Source organism: Eptatretus burgeri, chromosome 5 (assembly GCF_056783735.1).
Source record: "Eptatretus burgeri isolate ZD-2024b chromosome 5, Ebu_testis_v1, whole genome shotgun sequence".
Taxonomy (NCBI): domain Eukaryota; kingdom Metazoa; phylum Chordata; class Myxini; order Myxiniformes; family Myxinidae; genus Eptatretus; species Eptatretus burgeri.
Genome location: NC_140965.1, coordinates 71959045 through 71978858, shown reverse-complemented (window position 1 = coordinate 71978858; position 19814 = coordinate 71959045). Strand labels below are relative to the sequence as shown.

General features: G+C 44.6%; 1 pseudogene; it reads left to right on the top strand.

The window, feature by feature from the left end:
* Positions 1-12292: 12292 nt before the first annotated feature.
* On the top strand, positions 12293-15163 carry LOC147026677 (uncharacterized; annotated as a pseudogene).
* Positions 15164-19814: the final 4651 nt, after the last annotated feature.

The window sequence follows — 19814 nt, the reverse complement described above, 5'->3', positions numbered from 1 at the left end:
TGTTCCGTGTTTAGCTACAATGGTTAATGGTGGTGTTTGGTTACGTTGGTGTTCTGTGTTTAGCTACAATGGTTAATGGTGGTGTTTGGTTACGTTGGTGTTCTGTGTTTGGCTACAATGGTTAATGGTGGTGTTTGGTTACGATGGTGTTCCGTGTTTAGCTACAATGGTTAATGGTGGTGTTTGGTTACGATGGTGTTCCGTGTTTAGCTACAATGGTCATGGTGGTGTTTGGTTACGATGGTGTTCCGTGTTTAGCTACAATGGTTAATGGTGGTGTTTGGTTACGATGGTGTTCCGTGTTTAGCTACTATGGTCATGGTGGTGTTTGGTTACGAAGGTGTTCTGTGTTTAGCTACAATGGTTAATGGTGGTGTTTGGTTACGATGGTGTTCCGTGCTTGGCTACTATGGTCATGATGGTGTTTGGTTACGATGGTGTTCTGTGTTTAGCTACAATGGTTAATGGTGGTGTTTGGTTACGATGGTGTTCTGTGTTAAGCTACAATGGTCATGGTGGTGTTTGGTTACGATGGTGTTCTGTGTTTAGCTGCAATGGTTAATGGTGGTGTTTGGTTACGATGGTGTTCTGTGTTAAGCTACTATGGTCATGGTGGTGTTTAGTTACGATGGTGTTCTGTGTTTAGCTACAATGGTTATGGTGGTGTTTGGTTATGATGGTGTTCTCTGTTTGGCTACTATGGTCATGGTGGTGTTTGGTTACGATGGTGTTCTGTGTTTAGCTACAATGGTTAATGGTGGTGTTTGGTTACGATGGTGTTCTGTGTTAAGCTACTATGGTCATGGTGGTGTTTGGTTACGATGGTGTTCTGTGTTAAGCTACAATGGTCATGGTGGTGTTTGGTTATGATGGTGTTCTGTGTTTAGCTACAATGGTTAATGGTGGTGTTTGGTTACGATGGTGTTCCGTGTTTAGCTACTATGGTTAATGGTGGTGTTTGGTTACGATGGTGTTCTGTGTTTGGCTACAATGGTTAATGGTGGTGTTCGGTTACGATGGTGTTCTGTGTTTAGCTACTATGGTCATGGTGGTGTTTGGTTACGATGGTGTTCTGTGTTTGGCTACAAAGGTTAATGGTGGTGTTCGGTTACGATGGTGTTCTGTGTTTAGCTACAATGGTCATGGTGGTGTTTGGTTATGATGGTGTTCTGTGTTTAGCTACAATGGTTAATGGTGGTGTTGGGTTACGATAGTGTTCCGTGTTTAGCTATTATGGTTTATGGTGGTGTTTGGTTCCGATGGTGTTCTGTGTTTGGCTACAATGGTTAATGGTGGTGTTCGGTTACGATGGTGTTCTGTGTTTAGCTACAATGGTTAATGGTGGTGTTTGGTTACGATGGTGTTCTGTGTTTAGCTACAATGGTTAATGGTGGTGTTCGGTTACGATGGTGTTCCGTGTTTAGCTACAATGGTTAATGGTGGTGTTTGGTTACGATGGTGTTCTGTGTTTAGCTACTATGTTCATGGTGGTGTTTGGTTACGATGGTGTTCCGTGTTTAGCTACAATGGTCATGGTGGTGTTTGGTTACGATGGTGTTCCGTGTTTAGCTACTATGGTCATGGTGGTGTTTGGTTACGAAGGTGTTCTGTGTTTAGCTACAATGGTTAATGGTGGTGTTTGGTTACGTTGGTGTTCTGTGTTTAGCTACAATGGTTAATGGTGGTGTTTGGTTACGATGGTGTTCTGTGTTTAGCTACTATGTTCATGGTGGTGTTTGGTTACGATGGCGTTCTGTGTTTAGCTACAATGGTTAATGGTGGTGTTTGGTTACGATGGTGTTCTGTGTTAAGCTACAATGGTTATGGTGGTGTTTGGTTACGATGGTGTTCTGTGTTTCGCTACTATGGTCATGGTGGTGTTTGGTTACGATGGTGTTCCGTGTTTAGCTACAATGCTCATGGTGGTGTTTGGTTACGATGGTGTTCCGTGTTTAGCTACTATGGTCATGGTGGTGTTTGGTTACGAAGGTGTTCTGTGTTTAGCTACAATGGTTAATGGTGGTGTTTGGTTACGATGGTGTTCTGTGTTTAGCTACAATGGTTAATGGTGGTGTTTGGTTACGATGGTGTTCCGTGTTTTGCTACAATGGTTATGGTGGTGTTTGGTTACGATGGTGTTCCGTGTTTAGCTACAATGGTCATGGTGGTGTTTGGTTACGATGGTGTTCCGTGTTTAGTTACTATGGTCATGGTGGTGTTTGGTTACGAAGGTGTTCTGTGTTTGGCTACAATGGTTAATGGTGGTGTTTGGTTACGTTGGTGTTCTGTGTTTAGCTACAATGGTTAATGGTGGTGTTTGGTTACGATGGTGTTCTGTGTTTAGCTACAATGGTTAATGATGGTGTTTGGTTACAATGGTGTTCTGTGTTTAGCTACTATGGTCATGGTGGTGTTTGGTTACGATGGTGTTCTGTGTTTAGCTACAATGGTTAATGGTGGTGTTTGGTTACGATGGTGTTCTGTGTTTAGCTACATTGGTTAATGGTGGTGTTTGGTTACGATGGTGTTCTGTGTTAAGCTACAATGGTTATGGTGGTGTTTGGTTACGATGGTGTTCTGTGTTAAGCTACAATGGTTAATGGTGGTGTTTGGTTACGATGGTGTTCTGTGTTTAGCTACAATGGTTATGGTGGTGTTTGGTTATGATGGTGTTCTGTGTTTGGCTACTATGGTCATGGTGGTGTTTGGTTATGATGGTGTTCTGTGTTTGGCTACAATGGTTAATGGTGGTGTTTGGTTACGATGGTGTTCCGTGTTTAACTGCAATGGTCATGGTGGTGTTTGGTTACGATGGTGTTCCGTGTTTAGCTACAATGGTTAATGGTGGTGTTTGGTTACGATGGTGTTCCGTGTTTAGCTACTATGGTCATGGTGGTGTTTGGTTACGATGGTGTTCCGTGTTTCGCTACAATGGTTAATGGTGGTGTTTGGTTATGATGGTGTTCTGTGTTTGGCTACAATAATGTTTTATCACCATGCTTTTTGGTTACAATGATTATGATGGTGTTTGATTATATGGTGGTTATGCCACGATAGTGTTTAGTTTCGATGGTTATGATGGTGTTTGGTTCTCGGGTGGTTATGCCATGAAGGTGTTTTGTTACTCTGGTAATGTCATAATGGTGGTTATGCCATGATGATGTCTGGTTACAATAGTTTTTAGTTCTGAGGGCCATGCCAGTATGGGATTTTGTTATGATAATTATGCCATGATGGTGTTTTGTTACTATGGTAATCTCAGGATGGTGTTTGGTTCGAAGATGTTATTTAATGCAACGATGTTGTCGAGTCAGATGGTGATTGGTGACTGTGGTTACGATGTTTGTTTTGTTGCGATAGTAATGCCACGATATGTTGTTTGGATACATTTTTGATGTTCTACTCCATACAATAGTTTACCTCGAAAATCGCACACTTGTGCATCCAATGGAGATTTGAAGCCAAATTTGTAGTTTTCATTGAAAGAGTTGATTCCGTGTCTGTGAGCCACATCTTGGCACATGAAGTCACGTGGATATTTCAAACAAATGTTGTCTCCACACTAAATTAAATAATCCACACATGATGTTACGTAACGTTTAAAAACGAGCGGTCATGAGCGATAGCATTTGCACAGACTACTCCCTGGGACGAGGAACAACGAAGTCGATGTGTTTGTGGACCATCACATCTGAGCTCCAATGTCTCGCAGCTGCTTCAATGGCTTTGTGGAGCACATGTGATCATCACAATAGTGTTTGAGTGATAAACCCGCCAATGTGTTCCTCATTTCCCTGCCCTCGACGCTTAATACACATGAGATGCTTCGTTCGAGCCTTGTGCACTGGGGGGTGAATTTGGGTTAAAGCCGCAATGCTCGGTTTGAACCGTGGAAAAGCCGAACCACCCGTGTTTTATGGAGGAAGCGATGTTCGTACTGCATCCAGAGGCCGTCGGTTTATTACGTATGCACAGTGGGAAAGAAGAGAGAGGGCGATTCAGGAAAGTTTCGATTCGGTCCTTTCGTGATTGGGCAATGAGTTTAACATGGGGATATGGGGAGGGGTGTTGGTGGTTGTAGATACTGGGGGTGGGAGTAGATATGGGGATGGGTGTTGGTGGTTGTAGATACTGGGTGTGGTAGTAGATATGGGGGGAGGGGTGTTGGTGGTTGTAGATACTGGGGGTGGGAGTAGATATGGGGATGGGTGTTGGTGGTTGTAGATACTGGGTGTGGTAGTAGATATAGGGGAGGGGAAGTTGGTGGTTGTAGATACTGGGGACGGGAGTATATATGGGGTGGGGTAGTTGGTGGTTGTAGATACTGGGGGTGGTACTGTGGTAGTAGAAACAGGATTGGCATTAGAGATGGGTGGGGGGAGGTGGTGGTCGTTGAATGGAGGGTGGGGAGGGGGTGTGGAGAGGTGTTGTTTGTGGGGATATAGTTTTACCTGTTCTCCCACACCCCTCAGGCCCCTCTTCCTTCCCCCAAGAAGTCGAGAAGCTCGTCAATTTCATTTTAAATGTGGGGTTGATGTAGCACAGGCATTGCGGACAAAATTGCATTCTCCTGTGTTAAAAAGTAGTTGTGTGTGTGTTTGTGTGTGTTTGTGTGTGTTTTTGTGTGTGTTTTTGTGTGTGTGTTTGTGTGTGTGTGTGTGTGTGTGTGTGTGTGTGTGTGTGTGTGTGTGTGTGTGTGTGTGTGTGTGTGTGTGTGCGCGTGTGTGTGCGCGTGCGTGTGTGTGTGTTTGTGTGTGTGTACCTATAATGTGGAGATGACATTGGCTTGATGGGCCGAGTCGGGATCCCTGATCCTATATCTCGGTTTGCATGTGCATTGTTGTGTCGGTCTCATCGTTTCCGCCATATTTGCATTCGTAATAAATAGATGGTCCACATAAGAGTTTTCGGGGATTGCTCATGGATACCTCGTTCTCACGACAAATATTGTTGGTATCATCACATTAACTCCAAACATGACTGATGATGTGTCACGGGGAGGATGATGTCATTGCAGGCTCCAAAGAAAGCAAATGACGCCACCCTGCTGGCGACAAGTATATCGCCGAGAGAGACGTAAACGATATCTGTATTACATCCATTTTTCCCTCCACACCTTCGACATATCCTGAAGTTTGACATTAAGCATACCTGGCTGATTTGCCAATCTGCATCCTCTGTTGTGCTGCATCTGAATGCTGCATGTGCTGAGCAGAGGCAGCGTTAAGACCACACGACCCATGCCCAATTTCAAGGGGCCCCGAGGCAACAAGGGGCCCCCACGCAGCCGGTCATGCGATAAATCTTTCGAGATGGGGCCTCCGAGGGTGGTGGTGGTGGTGGGTGGGGGGGGGAGGGGTTGTCTCACTTTGCTGATGAACACATCAACTTGTGTAATCAATACACAGTGCAAAAGTGCATCAAAACTCCCCATATCTACTACCACCCCCAAAAGTGCATCAACTCAATACACAGTGCAAAAGGGGGAAAAAGTTACTTGATGAATCGGGGTTGGGGTGGGAGAATAAGTTTCCGCCGTTGTTTAACTCGACAAGACTTACAAAATTAGGCGGTGACTGAGGGTCGTAGTAGAGAAAGCAGAGTAAGTTGAATACTAACTATATTTAATGTATAGAAATGCATCAAGAATGACAATAAAATGAAGACAACGCCGAATGTTGTGTTTGTAAGAAATCGTATCCAGATCACAAGTTTGACTCAATCACCGCCATATTCTCTCTTTCTCTTTCTCTTTCTCTTTCTCTTTCTCTTTCTCTTTCTCTTTCTCTTTTTCTCTTTCTCTTTCTCTGCTTCAAGAGCGCCCTCTCGTGTCCTATCACAGCCACATCATCTCTCTCCCCAGCTCCTTACTCCGCCCTCTTCAAGGAGCATTTACATCATCAATGGAATAACATGAGTCACGTGACAACAAAATCGATATTGTTGAGCAAAGCCACACTACAATTCATTGTACGATCAACCAAATAACCGCTCATGAGTAAATGGACTCACTCACATGTGCCTACATGGTGGAACATTGCAGTTTTATTTTTTTAGCTCACCTGGAAAGTAGTAAGGGGTGAGATTATGATGGCGCATTGTCCCTCCATCAGTCTGTCCGTCCGTCTGTCCGTCCATAAGCACTTGCAACTTCTTCTCTGAAACCACACATACCATTTTGATGAAATTTGACCACAACCTTCATCACTCGGTGTGTACTAAAGTTTGTTCACGGCATTAATAAAATTGGGCTCGAAGACGGTCTACTGGGGGGGATTGCCCCCAAATTTTTTTTATTGCTTTCTTCTCAAAAACCACACACACAATTCCGATGAAACTTGACCACAACCTTCATCACCCAAGATGTGCCAAAGTTTGTTCACACCACCAAAAAATCGGGGTCTGAAGTACAGGTGGGTTGCCTCCCAAAATATTTATTTGATTTTTTCTCCGAAATGACACACACACTTTCGATGAAACTTGACCACAACCTTCATTACCGGTGATGTGCCAAAGTTTGTCACAGCATTAAAAAAAATCATCCACAAGAGTTTGAGGTCCAACATGTGACACTGGATTATGGGATTGTATGTCTGCTCCGACTGAGCTCACCGGATGACGGGATTTGGGAAAAGCTTTTGGGACCCCTACTCTTTGATGGTCGGAGGAAAACCACAGGGTAACCTTCCAGGGTCAGATTGCGGTAGTGTGTGTCGGGGTGGTGCTGAGGGGTCGTCCACCAGACGGAGTTCTCCTTGGGTTAACCTGAGGCGGTCCCTTTTGGATGGGTGCCTGGAATGTCCTATCCCGAAAGAGAGGATGATCACCTGTCTCTGTTATCATCTGAGCTCAAGCTTTTGAACAACGGTACAGCAGCACTCTCTGAGGTCCGGAGACTGGATTGCGGCGAGATCATGGCAGGTGGTTACAGCTACTATTGATCTGGTCGCTCTGATGGCTACCATGCCCAAGGAGTTGCTGTAGCTGTGTCCAAAAAGTTGATTCCAATGATGATTGAGTTAACACCGGTCAAAGAGCGTATTATGAGATGAAGGATTAGTCACTCCTTGGGTGTCGTTTCCCTGGTCTCTGTGTATGCTCCTACTGAGGCGAGTGAACTCACCATGAAGGACGCATTCTATGCCACACTCGAGTCTGTGGTTGATCAGAGCCCCCAGGCAAGAAATTCTTCTAGTCTTTGGAAATTTCAATGCATCGACGAACTGATAGGGATGGTTATGAGACGTGTGTTGGTCCCCATGGGTCTGGAACTGTGAACCAGATTAGCACGAAGTTCCTTGACTTTGCAAGAAGTCATGGACCTAGGGTGGCCGGTTCAAGGTTTCTGCGTGCACAGGCTCATTGCTGGACTTGGTTTTCCAACGCTGGCAGTGTGGCAAAGGAGATTGACCATGTGCTCGTTGATGGTCGATGGAGGATGATCTAGTACTGCAGGGTCTATGGGAGTGCTCAGTTCCTCAATACCGACCACAGGCTTGTGGTAGCAACTCTGAAGTTGCAGCTTAAATCCAGGAGAATGGTACCATCCCAGCTGAGGCTGGATATTGGTAAGCTCATGGATGAGAGGGTAGTTGAGGAGTTTGCAAACAGGTGGAGTGGGGATTTGGGGGGTCTGGGTGCTTTGAGTAATTCTGAAGAGTTGTGGAGTGCCTTCAAGACCACCATCCTTGATGTTTCCGGTGAATATCTTGGAAATTAACGAAGGGCAAAGAAGAATTTTGTCTCTCAAGGGACACTGTATACCAATGACCAAAGTCGCAGGGCCAGGCTTAATGGCAGAGCTGAGCTCTTCAGGGAGCTGAGGCTTAAAACTGTACGTGTGCTGAGGATGGACGAGGAGGCCTATGTGCAAGATATCTGTGAGGGGGTAGAGCATCACCTGTGGTCAGGTGATTCTCCTGCTTACAGGGGAATTTGCGCATTGCGTTCCTCCAAGCCTGTCCCTTGGTGTGCTGAAGTTTGAGTGGAGGGTGGTCGGTTCTTGACAGCGGAGTCCAAAGTGAAGGCCCGCTGGGTGGGTTACTTTTAGCGGCTGTACCAGGTTGATCCACCATCTGTTGAGGTGGATGTCAAGGGTGTTACTGTCCCTATTGCTGACCCTCCAATCATATGTTATCCACCTTCGCTTGTGGAAATACTGGCTGCGGTGAACCGGTTGAAACGGGGCAAAGCTCTAGGGATCTGTGGCATCCATGCTGAACTTCTCAAGGCTGGTGGAAATGCTGCACTCGTGTCGTTGCATGCAGTTTTGTGCTCTGCCTGGAACACAGGCATCATCCCAACTGACTGGAAGAGGGGCCTTGTTGTCCCTTGCTGGAAAGGGAAGTGTGACCGCTAGGACTGCACCAACTACCGATGGGTGACCCTGCTCTCAGTGCTAGGCAAGGTCTTTGCTTGGATAATTCTTCATTGGGTTCACCACCATATGCTTGAGCACCAGCATCCAGAGCAGTCAGCTTTACATCAAAGAGGTCAACGATTGACCGTATCCTTGCTCTTCAGATCCTCACCGAACGCAGACAAGAGTTTCAGTAGGGGCTACTTGCAGTGTATATTGATCTCTGTAAACCGTTTGATTCAGTGAACCGGGATGCCCTCTGGAGGATTATTGGTCTTCGTCGGGTGCCACCAAAACTGATCGATCTGATGTCTGAACTATACTCTGGTACTGAGATTGCCGTGAGATGTGGTGATACCATCTCCAACTTATTTCCAGTTGTTACTGGAGTTCATCAGGAGTGTGTACTGGCCCCCACACTTTTCAGCACTTGTATGGACTGGATTCTGGGGAGGATGTCAGAGAGATCAAGTTGCGGTGCATCATTTGGGAATGTCAAGATCTCTGATTTTGATTTCACGGACGATGCAGTCATCTTTGCGGAAACTCTAGATATCCTTTTGGGAGCCCTCAAGGTGCTGAATGAGGAGTCAGAGCCGCTGGTATTACGTGTTTTCTTGATCAAAACTGAGATCCAGGCTTTCAATGACATATTGCATGCTGATATCTTGTCTGTACCTGTTTGTGGTGAAGATGTTGAGCTCACAGAGAGATTCACTTTCCTTGCAGTGATATTCATGTTTCTGCTGGCTGTGAGCCAGAGGTCACTGGACGTGTGGGTCATGCTTGGTGAGTCATGGATTCACTGGATCATTTGGTGTGGCACTGCCGGTATCTGTGCAGGAGGACGAAAGTCCAAGTCTTCAGGTCCTTGGTGCCTCCAGTCTTGATCTACGGATGTGAGATTTGGACTCTGACCAGGGATCTGAGCCGGCGACTTAATTCCTTTGGTACCAGGTCTCTTTGGAGAATCCTTGGGCAATTATTGGTTGGACTTTCTGACAATGAGAGGTTGCTGAGAGAGACTCAAATGAGATTTGTTACCTTCATTGTCCGTGAGCGTTTGCTGCAGCTATATGGACATGTGGCTCATTTTCCTGATGCTGATCCTGTTCTCCAGATTCTCTCAGCGAGGGAGCCTTGTGAGTGGAGGAGGTCAATGGGCCGACCACGTGCCTCGTCGTTGCAGCAGGTTGATCAGCATCTCAAGGAGATGGGGATGGGCCAGGCATCTGCCTGTCGGATGACCAGACGAAGTCTCCTTGAGTACCGGCAGAAAATGGATGCAGCAACGCGCTGCTCCAGCACATGCTCCCATATTTAACCTGACCTGATTTTAAAAATCTGGGCCATAGCATTTGTTCATTTTGTACATTTTGCTGATTCCATCTCATGTTGACGTCCTCCTTCATCTCATTATTTTACCAGGGGTTTTATCTCCTATTTTTTTTAATTAAAAGTGTGTTGGAGCAGTTGAAGATAAAATTAAATAACACCAACAGCACTGAAAAGCGAAAAATATCTAAACAGGATACAAAATGATCGAAAATCACCCAAAATTAACTTCATTTTTGGTACTCAACAACGCCATTCGCGTTTGCGAATTTGTGTCAACACCATCTTACGACCCCTAAAGGTCGGGGGGGGGGAGGGGAAGGGGGCAATCAAAGTACCTACAACCATTCTCTTTTGACACAATTGGTCCCCTTGGCAAGTTTGGTTGGGATTGGATCATTAACTCCAGAATTCATCAGCCATAGACATGCAGAGACAGTTGACACCAAATTGCATATTGCAGTATGATGTAATCAGTCTATGATGTGAAAAGTCTGGATGTAATCAGCCCAGAACTGGAGGAGTAGTAGTTTGACAAACAAGCACATTACAGGGAATTACATGATGATTCAAAATAATGTAACCTTTTTACTTTTGCATATGCAGCCTCTGGCTGCTTGGTTGCATCATTTTCTGAAAGCACTGCTGTGCCGCTGATGCAGTGCCTTCATCACCAGTAAGCTGGTACTCATTTTGCCGACCTTAGAAGGATGACAGGCTGTCGCCCCACTCGTCCAGGCATTCAAGCCCATTTTTACACTTGATCGGGAACAAATTGCAACAGAATTTTTTTTAGCGCAATGCTTTTCTATGAGGTCCCCAGAACACCATACTAAAAGTCCTAAGAAATCCCTGTTGTGGAAGTACGTCTAATCTATCTATAATTCCAGCAATCTCTGTGTGTCTGTCTGTCTGTCTGTCTGTCTGTCTGCGACCGCCGTTTCTCGACGACCGCTGGTCCGATCTGATTGAAACTTGCCAGGAATATTGCCGGGGCCCCGCAGATGTGCCTTTTCGAGGTTTGATGTCAATCGGACGAGCGGTTCCCAAGTTACGGCCATTTTACTGCTTTTTTCAGTGTTGAAAAGGTGTATATATGGCAGCTGAAGGTGTCGTTCCACCTTCTCACCTTATCATGCCAATTTTTTTCCCAAAATTATTAATAACCGAACGATCACCGGTCCGATCGGATTGAAACTTGCCAGGAATATTGCTGGGGGACCCTCGGATGTGCCTTTTCAAGGTTTGATATCAATCGGACGAGCGGTTCCCAAGTTACGGCCATTTATCTGTCGACCAATGACAAGACACGGTGCTATGACGTCTTGAATGACGTTACAATTAACGTTTATTTATTTATTTATTTATTTTTTGCACGATTGACGGTCCGATGTGATTGAAACTTGCCAGGAATATTGCCGGGGGATCCGCGGATGTGCCTTTTCAAGGTTTGATATCAATCGGACGAGCGGTTCCCAAGTTACGGCCATTTATCTGTCGACCAATGACAAGACACAGTGCTATGACGCCTTGAATGACGTTGCAATTAAGGGTTATTTATTTATTTATTTATTTATTTATTTATTTATTTGCACAATTGACGGTCCGATCTGATTGAAACTTGCCAGGAATATTGCCGGAGACCCTCGGATGTGCCTTTTCGAGGTTTGATATTAATCGGACAAGCAGTTCCCAAGTTACGGCCATTTATCTGTCGACCAATATCTGCGAGAGAGGGGGACGGGAGAGGGGGGGATGAGAGTCGGGACGAGAGAGGAGGGGGAAGAGAGGAAGGGCGAGACTAGGGGGATAGAGGGGGGCAAGAGAGGGGGCGAGAGGGGGGTGAGAGAGGGGGTGAGAGGGAGGCGAGAGTGGGGGGATGAGAGTGGAGGGCGAGAGAGAGGGGGCGAGCGAGGGGGGTGAGAGAGGGGCGAGAGAGGGCTGCACATACTGGCACTCACCTCCGGGCACGCACCTACGGGCCCGCCCCTACGGGCCCATACAAGTTTGCATAAATCCAATATTGTGGCCAATTATCAATATTGTGCCATATCTTTACTCACAGATGATATATTTGAGTGATTTCAACTTTTAGAATGGGCATTTTGTATATAAGGATGCATATAGCATACTTTTAAACTTCCCTGGAACAAAATCTCATTTGCATAAATCCAATATGGCCACCAAATATCAATATCTTGCCAAATCTTTGCTCTCAGATGATGTATTTTAATGATTTAAATTTCTATAATGATATCTTTGGATCCAAGGATGCATTTGTAATACTTAAAAATTTAATTGGATGCATCTTGGACACTACAGTATTTAACCAGATAAAAAGGTCATTTGCATAATTCCAACTGACCACCAAATATAATTTGCTTACAATCCATGATATCCGCAATAAAAATGGCGTGACCCAAAAGTAATATTTGGTGGACTCTGGTCAAATTTGAGGTTAATTATGTTATTGTTTCTAGATACATCATGATATATGTTGCTATTTTACAATCCCCCTGAGGTACCCCTCACTTAATGGTGCAATCCGGGGGGAAACCCTAGGGAATCCCCACGGGAAATCCCCTTTTGGCTGTTTCAATGGAAGTTCCAACATGGATGATATCATCATGTTCTACACAAGAAAGGCAAATTAAGGTGAGTAACCTGTTAAAAAGTTTAATATTGTTATTACATTCCTTCAATTAATTACATAGGTTACATAAAATTGACAAATTACCCATTTTCTTACAGAAATAAGTTATACATATGAGATGCTTAACGAACCAGCTTACCAAGGGGCTCCTAATGGGTGGTTTTAACATGTTTAATATATTAAGTCGGTGTACTTGTTATTTACAACCCAGGAGACAACAGTGGACCATGTAGAGCAAGCGTAGATTGTGAGACAGATTGTGTAGGGACAATAGCTGTGCAACAAGATACATGTACTTTCATAAACGATTTAACAACAGCAGCAGAACTCTATGACAGAACAGTATCTTCTACCTCTACTATAGAAGAAGTGTGTTCAGAAGAGGTGTTAGGAAAACTCCAAAGTAAACTGAATGAGAAGAAAGAAATGATGACTATGCGGACAGCAAAACTCTGGGTGCAGTATCTGAACATGGTGGACATCCTGCGAAGATTTCTTAAAGCTGAGCGGACAGGCAACTGGAAATTACACCTTCAATCAGTACAAGAAATGTTACCATACTTTGCAGCATCTGGACACATGCTATATGAAAAGTCTGCATATGTATACCTGCAAATGATGCTTAATCTGCCAGAAAGTCATCCAGATGTCCATCAGCAATTTGAGAAAGGATACTATGTGGTGAGGCACAGTGATAGGTACTGGGCAGGACTATCCACGTTTCTCACAATTGAGAAAGTGCTGATGAGAAGTATAAAGACACATGGAGGCCTGACAAGAGGAAAAGGAATGACAGAACTCAGCGTTTGGTGTGGGTCCTTTCCATGCCAGCATGTGCAAATATCAACGAGGCCATGCACAAGCTGAGTGGCATCTCATTTGAAACCAGTGACCAGCACAAAGACCTGTCAAAAGCTAGACAAGCTAGAGATGTCAATGACACCCTTGATCTTATCAACTATCTCAGGGAGAGAGATCCATTTGCACGGGATCCGTCCCTGTTTAACATTGCAAATGGGATGACAGCCCAGGAAGGAGTCAACGTTGAAAGATCAAGAACAGTTGGAGAAAAGATTCTAGCATCCATGGTTGGGAAATCTGTAGAAGAGTTCACCTTCCGGAAATGTGATCGAGCAGTGACACTTAATTCAAGATCAACTGTCAAGATCAAAGGAGAATCTGTGAAGGTAGATCCACAGTTGATCTTCCAGAGACTGGTAACCATTGGGGAGTGCTGTGAAGATCTACAGTCACTCTTCAAATATGAACTGTGTCGTTACCCCTCAGCATTGTTTGAATCTTCCTTCCTTCCCCTGCAGGCCAATAAGGCTTTGATCACAAAATATCGATATTTGGTGGCCATATTGGATTTTATTAAATTCATCCATCATTTTATTTAAACCCATCCAATCAAAATATTAAACTATGCCAAATTTATCCTTTGATCCCCTCAAATATTCCAGAAATATAAACCGCTCAAACCTGTTGTCTGAGAGTAAATATATGGCAAAATATTGATATTTGGCGGCCATATTGGATTTATGCAAATGAGATTTTGTTCCAGGGAAGTTTAAAAGTATTCTAAATGCATCCTTATATACAAAATACCCATTCTAGAAGTTGAAATCACTCAAAGATGTCATCTGTGAGCAAAGATATGGCACAATATTGATAATTGGCCGCCATATTGGATTTATGCAAATTAGACGTATTTCCGCAACAGGGATTTCTTAGGACTTTTAGTATGGTGTTGTGGGGACCTCATAAAAATGCATTGCACTAAAATAAATTCTGTTGCAATTTGTTCCCGATCAAACCTTATTTTGCCTGGACTACACCTGGTGTTGGTTCAACAGAATGATTCAACAGAATGACAGGGGCCTGAACTTGAGGCCCTAAAATCTTGAACTAGCCACCTTAACCATGAAGCCACACCAGGTTATTGCATCCTCACATGTCTATTTCCCTTTCTTTTTTGTATTTTCAGGGTACCAAGCCTTTCAGGCTGGATAACCTATTATTTCTTCTTCTGATTATTCTCCTTTTACGTTATTATTATTCCAGCGGCAATTTTCAGGTATATTTCCTTTTAAATTCATTTTCTCTGCAACCGCTTGTCGGATTTACACGAAATTTTCACCATAGGAGTGACTAACTACTCATGTAGAATGTATTAATGATAATTATGACGTCATTAGTCAGGTGGTGTGGCAGCCATGTTGGAAAAACGGAAAAAACTTTGGACCTCTGTATCTCCAAAACCGCATCGTGTAAAAAATTGAAACGGCACATGGCAAGTACTCCGCATGGGGAATAAGTGTGATTTTTGTTTTTAATGACGTTATAGGTGCCTTCGTTATGACGTCATTATTGCATACATAGAACGCTACATTTGATGAGTATGAAAAATTTTGAGGGTCATCTAAGGATAAATTGGTCCACAGAAAAATAAATTGATGATGTCATTGATCATGTGGTTCAGCAGCCATATTGTTATTTTTCTATTTTTTAACCTTCAAAAATCTCTGAAACGGCTGAACAGATTGAGGCGAAACTTTACACGTATGACCATATACTGTATCTATGTGGAACAAAATGTTCACACATATGACATCATCGGTCGCATGGTTTGTCAGCCATATTGGATTTACCCTAAAACCACATTGTTTGGCAGCCCTTCAGATGAGCAGTTGAAAGCAAGATTTCCCCCAGCCCTTGCCACCACTGGCAGTGGAAGCAGAGATGTGTGGACCCATCATCCCAGAGTCTGTCATCCTCTTTTTGCAATATTTGCTGACAAGTACCAAGGACAATAGCCATGCATCCCAAAGAGTTCAACAGCTAGTAGTCTCATTTGGTCATGACGATATATGCTATCACTCATGGCAAGACAAAGCCACCTAAACACATCATTCTGCCATTTGCAGTCAAGTCTCTGACTGGGAATGCAGAGCTCAAGGCCCAGTCACACCTTGACGTTTTAGCCAGCGATGGCAACATATTAAAATGTATGTAAAACGCTGGCTTACGTTGAACTTTTGATGTTTTTTTTTAAAGATTCGGACGTATTCATAGCGACTTGGTCTTATGTATAACGCATTAGTAACGGACACAGAACGTTTCGTTGTGTTATAGATAACTTATACCAACGAATGCTGAACCTGTTATCGGCCTACACAACCTATGCCCAACGATAGTCTAACTTAGGCATAGCGCGTTGCACGCATCGCCGACGATGTCGTGACGTAGCCTATTAAAAGGCTGACGCACAACGATTCGAATCATAACTGCCGTAGAAATGGAAGTGTCAACATCGCGGTCACACCTTGGCGATCTTGCCAGCGTATGCCGACCTAAGAAAAATGTGTCTAAAACGTTGGGGCACGTCAAATACGGTATGAGTAAGTTTGGTATACGTGAGTAGAACGCTAAAGTACGCTATCATACGTCGTAGTAAGTAGAGTACGTCAAGAAATTTTAAACATGTTCAAAATTTTACGACGTACTTGGCGTATGACACACGTTCCGCATGCGATGGGGATAAGTTTTACACACGATATGTGGACGCTTACACACGTCCACAAAGGCTACTTATAAGCTACTCATAAGTCGAAACACGTCGCGGTAATGTCTTTTTTCCGCGAAACTTATTTCTAACTTATGTTTGATGTGCTTTGAACCAATTCTTTACGTAGTCCCAACACACATTGACGTATGTAGACATATTCCAATGACGTCTTCCGGTCGACAAAAAAAATAAATGAACGTGTTTCTAACTTACAACTGCCATATAAAGACGTGTTCCCAGCGGTTTTGGGAATTGGTATATAAAAATGGTGTTCATAAAAGGGGAACCCAACAGTGTTTTTGAGTCCTTTTTGAGTCGATGTCCATGTCAGCAGTAGCAGTAACAGTATCAGTATCAGTATCAGTATCAGTATCAGTATTAGTATTAGTCGTAGTTTGTTCATGTTGGCAGTAGTAGGTGAGTGTGAGGGGGAGGGTGTGGGTTATGATGGATCCTCCTTGCGTCCGCGTGTCCATGGGTAGGAGACATCTTTGCACCATTGTTCGAAGTTCTTCGCGGCTAATTTTTTATGGGGCTTTTTCAACAATGAGCTATGGCTTGTTTTTACGATTTAGGTCTATTCATAACGGGTTGGACAAATGCACAATGAACTAATAATGTGCATAGAGCGCTTCGATAACTTATAGATACAGTATACCAACGAGTAATTATCATGTAGCCGGCGTTCACAAACTATGCCCAACGATAGCCTAACTTATCCATATCGTGTGGCAGTTTATCTTTGCCGGTGACGTAGGGTTTGCTATTCATAGGCTGCCACTCAACGATTTAAATGGCTGCATCTCCACTATTGAAAGTAGACGCTTGCGCTCAACAATTGGATTTTTTTTTTACACTCAACGACTTTTAAACGGTACCACTCAGCTATTTTCATTGTTTACAATGAACGATTTAAATTGCTGTCACTCGCCTTTGTTTTTTGACGCTGGCGCTCGGAAATTTTAATCGTTTCTATTGAACGTGCTCAATCGCTCAAACTCGACTCTTTAAAATAGACGCTGCCGATGGACAATTGGAATCATAGCCAAGCTAGACATCGAAGTGTGAACATCCTCGTCATGCCGAAGAAAAGTTTGAAGAATGCTGCAAATAAGTGTCCTGGCCGTGGCCGTGGACGCTGACGCAAGGACGATCCATTATACCGACGTCTTTCAGCCGATGAGTAACTTAAAAGTAACGTCTGTCGACGTGTGGCAACGATCGCGTAACGTGCCAACAACACGTTAATCATAGGTTAGAAATAAGTTTCGGGTACGCTAAACATTACCTTGGCGTATCTCAACTTATGATTAACTTACAAGTAGCATGTGTTGACGTCTGTCAACAATCGCAGACCGTGCATACAACTTGTGGCCAGCGTAGCGGAACGTGTGAGTCATACGCCGGCATACGTCGTGAAATTTCAAGCATGCAAAAATTTGAGGACAACCGAAAAGTACAACGTTTAAAGCCAGCGTACAACGACGTCTGGCAGTGTTTTTCAGCGTGCTCTCAATGTTATCAAAACTTACCCATAACGTATTCAACGTGTGCCAGCGTTTTAGAAAAAAATTTCAAAAATCGGCATACGTTGGCTAAAACGTCAAGGTGTGACTGGGCCTTCATACAGAGGCTCAATTGACTTTGTCACAGTGTATCCGACTCCCGCCATCTTACTCCCAGATGGAAGAGATTGACACAGTCCTGTGTCTGTAGAAACTTTCAGTGTCAAAAGATGATGTTGCCTCTCCAACAAACACCAATTTTCATGAACCGAGCCTGAGACAACATTGATTGACTTGAGGAGACGAGCAATGGTGAAATGACATCGCACAGAGTCAAGGGAATTGACATACAGCCAGCTAAAATCTTGCCTCTTGTTGACAAGACACAGAAGAGCATTAGTACATCACCACTAATGCTGCGCACATCAAATGTTGGGCAAAGAGAGGGGTCACCTCAAACTGAAGGTATAGACAACGACTCTGCCATTATCCTGCCTGAGAGATGGAAGAATATCAGGGGACGAAGACCAATCAATCAGGAGCTGGACTGGCTTCGATATCCTGATTCGAGGTGACATCACAGTCCTTCAGGACAACATTGGATATCGACACACCATCAATGCTCTTGCAACACAAATGTCGACTGTCACCAAAGTGATGAATCACTCACTTGCCATAATGCAATGCTCTGAGTTGTCCAAGATCGTAGGGGTCTTTGACCAGGCACGATACACAAAGACTGCCGAGACAGGATGGAAACATTCTGAGAACTAAATTTCTCCTTGGGGTGGGTATATTAAACAGCTGATAACCATTGCTGAGGGAGTTTAGTAGTGGTAATCATACCAAAACATATGCCATAGACATAGATGGATTAAAAAAAAAAATCATAGACTTTTCCCCCTGAAATGGTAAATCCATTCCTGGCGCTGGCCCATGGGCTATAACAGTTCGGGGTATGTCTCTGATCATTTCATTGGTTGTGGTATTGACCGTATCCTTTTGAATCCAACCCTCTCTCTCCCCCTCTCTCTCTCTCTTCCTCTCTCTCTTCCTCTCTCTCTTCCTCTCTCTCTCTCTCTCTCTCTCTCTCTCTCTCTCTCTCTCTCTCTCTCTCTCTCTCTCTCTCTCTCTCTCTCTCTCTCTCTCTCTCTCTCTCTCTCTCTCTCTCTCTCTCTCTCTCTCTCTCTCTCTCTCTCTCTCTCTCTCTCTCTCTCTCTCTCTCTCTCTCTCTCTCTCTCTCTCTCTCTCTTTCTCTCTCTTTCTCTCTCTTTCTCTCTCTTTCTCTCTCTTTCTCTCTCTTTCTCTCTCTTTCTCTCTCTTTCTCTCTCTTTCTCTCTCTTTCTCTCTCTTTCTCTCTCTTTCTCTCTCTTTCTCTCTCTTCTCTCTTTCTCTCTCTCTCTCTCTCTTCCTCTCTCTCTCTCTCTCTCTCTCTCTCTCTCTCTCTCTCTCTCTCTCTCTCTCTCTCTCTCTCTCTCTCTCTCTCTCTCTCTCTCTCTCTCTCTCTCTCTCTCTCTCTCTCTCTCTCTCTCTCTCTCTCTCTCTCTCTCTCTCTCTCTCTCTCTCTCTCTCTCTCTCTCTCTCTCTCTCTCTCTCTCTCTCTCTCTCTTTCTCTTCCCCCTCTCTCTCTCTCCCCCTCTCTCTCTCTCTTCCCCCTCTCTCACTCCCCCTCTCTCACTCCCCCCTCTCTCTCCCCCCTCTCTCTCCCCCTCTCTCTCTTCCCCCTCTCTCTCTCTCCCTCTCTCTCTTCCCCCCTCTCTCTCTCTTCCCCCTCTCTCTCTTCCCCCTCTCTCTCTCCCCTCTCTCTCTGTTCCCTCCTCTCTCTCTCCCCCTCTCTCTCTCTTTCTCTTCCCCCCTCTCTCTCTCTCCCCCCTCTCTCTCTCTCTTCCCCCTCTCTCTCTCCCCCCTCTCTCTCTTGCCCCTCTCTCTCTCTTTCCCCTCTCTCTCTCTTGCCCCTCTCTCTCTTCCCCCTCTCTCTCTCTTCCCCCTCTCTCTCCTCCCCCCTCTCTCTCTTCCCCCCTCTCCCTCTTCCCCCTCTCTTTCTCTCCCCTCTCTCTCTGTTCCCTCCTCTCTCTCCCCCTCTCTCTCTCTCTCTCTCTCTCTCTCTCTCTCTCCCCCCTCTCTCTGTCTCTCTCTCCCCCCCTCTCTCTGTCTCTCTCTTCTCCCTCCTCTCTCTCTCTTCCCACTTTGCACAGCTGTTGTTCGTTTGGCATGCATGTGCAATCGCAAAAGGCTGTTTCTGCGGAGTCTGTGTTGCTTCTCCTTTCTCTCTTCTTATTGTCTAAATGTTTTAGTCTTCGTTTCTCTTTACCCCTTTTCTCCTTGTTTTGTCTTATCTATTGAGCGAGAGAGAGAAGGAAAGCGCGCACGGTTGGTGGTTGGTGGTGTTCGGGC